At 45.8% G+C, this 4,010-nt stretch overlaps 1 pseudogene; it reads left to right on the top strand.

The window, feature by feature from the left end:
• The first annotated feature begins 316 nt into the window (after positions 1-316).
• Positions 317-919, top strand: LOC6049571 (annotated as a pseudogene).
• The last annotated feature ends 3,091 nt before the right edge of the window (positions 920-4,010 follow it).

Here is a 4,010-nt window from a genome sequence, read left to right on the forward strand (position 1 = left end):
CACTTTCTCACACGTGTCTTGAGTTGGTCCCGACCGAAGAGAAGGCCGCCGCGGCCCTGAAAGTGGTCAATCCTGGCAAAACCGGTGGTGAAGCGCGCGAACCGCTTCAGGAACGCGCTGTTAGCCGATGAAATGAGTCGTTTAACGAAGGGCAAGATCGCCGCCCGGAAGGCGGCTTACACGCTGAAGAGCCTGAAGAAGAACAACAGCTTCCTACCGACCAAGTCGCTGGTCCATAAGCGGCTTGTTCAATCCTGGGATTCAATCAATCGATTTAATTTTGAGGTGCCTGTTTTCGTAAAATTTAGTGTTCAAAATGTCCCGCTATGGCTTGAGCGCTGAGGACAACCGCTTCCTGGCCGAGATGGACCAGTCGGAGGAGGTCGGCACCAAAGCCGCACTCCAGGAGGAGGAGGACAATCAGTCGGACGGCGAGGAAATCCAGATGACTTCCAAGCAGGTTCTGGACGCCCTTCAGCGCGCCTGGATGAACGAAAAGTTCGCCGTGCAAATCTTGCCGTACGAGGAACCGATCGTGGATATGGACATGGTGCTGAGTCAGTTGGTTTAAAATGGAGGAAAATCTGGCAAGTACGAATAAAAACGAAATGCTGTACATTGCGCACCGGATGGAGATGGAGCGGATACGGTACCTGCTGGCCAGCTATCACCGGTGCCGGTTGCAGAAGATTGAGGAGTGGATAAGGAGTCGAAACGCGGGGCCGGGGAGAAGCGGCTGTCGGCGGGGGAGGTGCCAAACCTGGACAGCCACGAGTTTGTGCGGGCGAAGGAGAACGTGGCGGAGTTTTCGATTAGTGCGGACCATGAGACGATTTATGTGGCGGCGGGGTCGGTGCACATGTTCAAGTATAGGGACGTGGAACCGCTCGTGTTGGAGGGGATTGTGGAGTTGATTTAGAAGGGTGTTTTAAATGCAGATTAAAAAAACGGTAACTTTTGCTTCCGGAACCACAATCGCAACATCCGCTAGATGCAGCAGAAGGGTAAAGTGCGATCCTGTTGGCCGGTCAACATAAGGGAAAGCGCGTCGTTCTGCTGATGGCCCTGAAGTCGGGTCTGCTGCTGGTGACCGGTCCTTTTGCCCTGAACAACTGTCTGGTTCGTTGTGTCTCGCAGAACTATGTCATTGCGACCAAGACCCGCGTCGAAGCACATCAACGACGGCCACTTCCGTCGGGCATGCAAAAGAAAACCAGCCACATCGAGAAGGACATCTTCAAAAGGTACGTGCCGTCGGAGCAGTGCAAGGCCGACCAAAAGAACGTCGACGAGGAGGTCCTGAAGGCCATCAAGGTACACCCAGAAGCCAAGGGGATCCGCCGGTACCTCAGACGATGTTTTCCCTGTCATCGTAAGTATATTCTCTAAATGTTAAGCCTTCAAAGGATTATGCTAAAGAGTTTAATCTTTCCTTTTAGGTCATGTGCAGCACCAGTCTGAGAATTTCGCGGGTCAACGGAGACTCAGCATCACAAACAACCCAAATGCATCATTAAGTAAGTACATTCCGTATTGCAAAATCACCAGATAAGATTTAATTTCCACTACAAAAATTAAATTGCTTTTGAGAATTCAATTTTGCCCCGTTGAATCTAGATTTCGATTCTATTTTCAAACACTTTTTTCTATTGATAGTTGTTAGTCATACTTTTGCGAATTGTTTGATGAACGTTCTTGAGTATTAAAACATGTTTGTATAATGCTCAATTTTGTTCAAAAAAGCAATCCAAAATTATGCTATCCAAAGCAACGATCTACAAAAGCGTCTGAAAATTACATCGGATTCTAGATTCAGCGGGGCAAAATTTTTTTTCGTTTGGGTAAATTTACGTTATTTTCATCGGAAATTTACACGATTGCGGGAAAATTTTCTTAGGCACATTTACGTCGGATGAAACGTAAATTTCCAATGAAAATAATGTAAATTAGCATCATTAATGACGTGCACTTTTGGTACATCATAAATGATGTAAATTTACCGGATTTTTTTTTCTGTGTATATTAAGCATTTTACCAAATACAACCGCGCGTACCCTTGCGCATTTGTTGATGCAACATCCACGTATATATTAAATGAGCGAAAGGGAATCCGGTTACAATTCCGGAGCCTGTTGGGTATACGTTTGCATTGGCGGTAATACCGGAAACGGTAGCGCCTTTGTAATCATGGCAACATGAATCCTTTCCTTCGAGAAGCCAACAAGAGATATCGGAAGAGTTTTCTTTTCTGTTTTACAGCCACACTGGCCATGGAAGTCTTTCATAGAGAGATATGGTCGGACAAGCTGGTAGAGCATGGTATTAAATTGCTGTGTCGATATTCTCTTCTTGGACCTTGAAAATCGAAGACTTGGGCACGCAAACTCCCAACAGCTTGTACCGAATCCGCAGCAGGTCTCCAAGGTTTAGAGTCTCTAGTCGATAGATCAATGTAGGTAAGGGAAGTCGGCAAATTAGATCCGTAACTTCAGTGTCTTGCGAACCTTTGAGGTGAACGGACACTAGAGCTGCGGTATTTTTACTACCTAAGCTCAGAGTTATTTCAAAAAAAAAATTCACAGCGAGGGGCGCGAAACTGGCCTTAATATATTTAATTTGCGCATTTAATGTATGTCGCAGATAGGGCGGGCAATGCTGATAGAATTTCAAGAATTTGTAAATGAGCGCAAAATGTTTAGAGTAATGGATTACCGGACGGGCCAAAATTTCTCATAGATGGCGCTGTTCGTTTGGTAGTAAGAAATTTAAATTTGTTCTACAAAATTCACTTTTTTGTGAATATTTCAAAAACTACTTATCTCAGGGCGACAAAATTTGACCTGCTGATTTACAAAAAAATTAGCTTTCACCAGGTCAAATTTTATCCCTAACCGATGTTTAATTTGATAAATATTTAATTTAAATTGATTTCCCCCATACATTTTTCAAACTGCTTACTACCAGCGTGACAGCAGCCGCCATCATCATTTTTTCTCTTTCTCTCCCCGCTTTTGACATCTAGATCTGTCAAAGCAAACTGCCAAACATTGTTTACGCTTTTCTTGAAACAAAAAATCGTTTCTGTTTCTCGGGCAACTGTGACTCTTTTCATTTACGGAACCGATCAACCTAACTGTCCGGATGTGGCAACCGGATAAAATAGGTGGAGGTGGAGCCACCACATAAGCCGTGGTAAGTCAAACCAAGGTAAGTCAACACTTTTTATTGTAGGCAAAAATCAAAAGTGATTCCGTAAATATAATTTTAGGAATGATAAAACTGGAACCAGTCGACAAGCCAACTAAATCCGTGTCCTTTTCGAAGGGGTTAAAGCTCAAACCTGATCCCGTCCAAAAGATTCATCAGCCTCACGGCTCCTAGCCCAAGACGCTGGAGGCGGCGGCGAATCTCTATCCTGCTAGACTCGAATTTGGCCAAACTGATGTAGGAAGGCGTAGAGCCGGGGAAGGTGGTGGGCGCAGGACGATCCGGACAAGCCGTTCGGAAGGGCGAGTGTGTTCGATTGGTGTGGGAGAACTCCAGTGAGGGCAGAATCGAGACAAGGCTTCCTGGACCTGAAGAAGCAGCACAAAGAGGTTTGTGCCACTTTCCAATGGATCCAATGATTAATCAAAGGAATGTTTGTTTTGCAGGTTGATAAGTCCTTCCAACCTAGTGGCATTCGCTGCTGCCATGAAGATAAAGGCGGCGAAGTTGGAAGAGTATAGCGTTTTAAGCTGTGTTTGGAAGAATATGGTTCCGTGAACGTGTACATGTAAACGGCGGAACGGCGTCAGTCTATGCCGGGCTGGTGGAATCCGCCCAAATTGTGTCTAACTGCTGGGTAACGCTGGCAAGCACCTAAAAATCTACCGGCACAGCGTACTCAACGACGACGGCCAAGAAATCGAGCTCTGCTTGTTGGTCGAGCAGAAGCTTCGTCCAAACAGGAAACCAAAGCCATCGAACTCCTGTACAGCGAGAGATAACCTAGGGACGAAAGCATCTCT

The sequence above is a fragment of the Culex quinquefasciatus genome, chromosome 1, assembly GCF_015732765.1.
Source record: "Culex quinquefasciatus strain JHB chromosome 1, VPISU_Cqui_1.0_pri_paternal, whole genome shotgun sequence".
Lineage (NCBI taxonomy): Eukaryota > Metazoa > Arthropoda > Insecta > Diptera > Culicidae > Culex > Culex quinquefasciatus.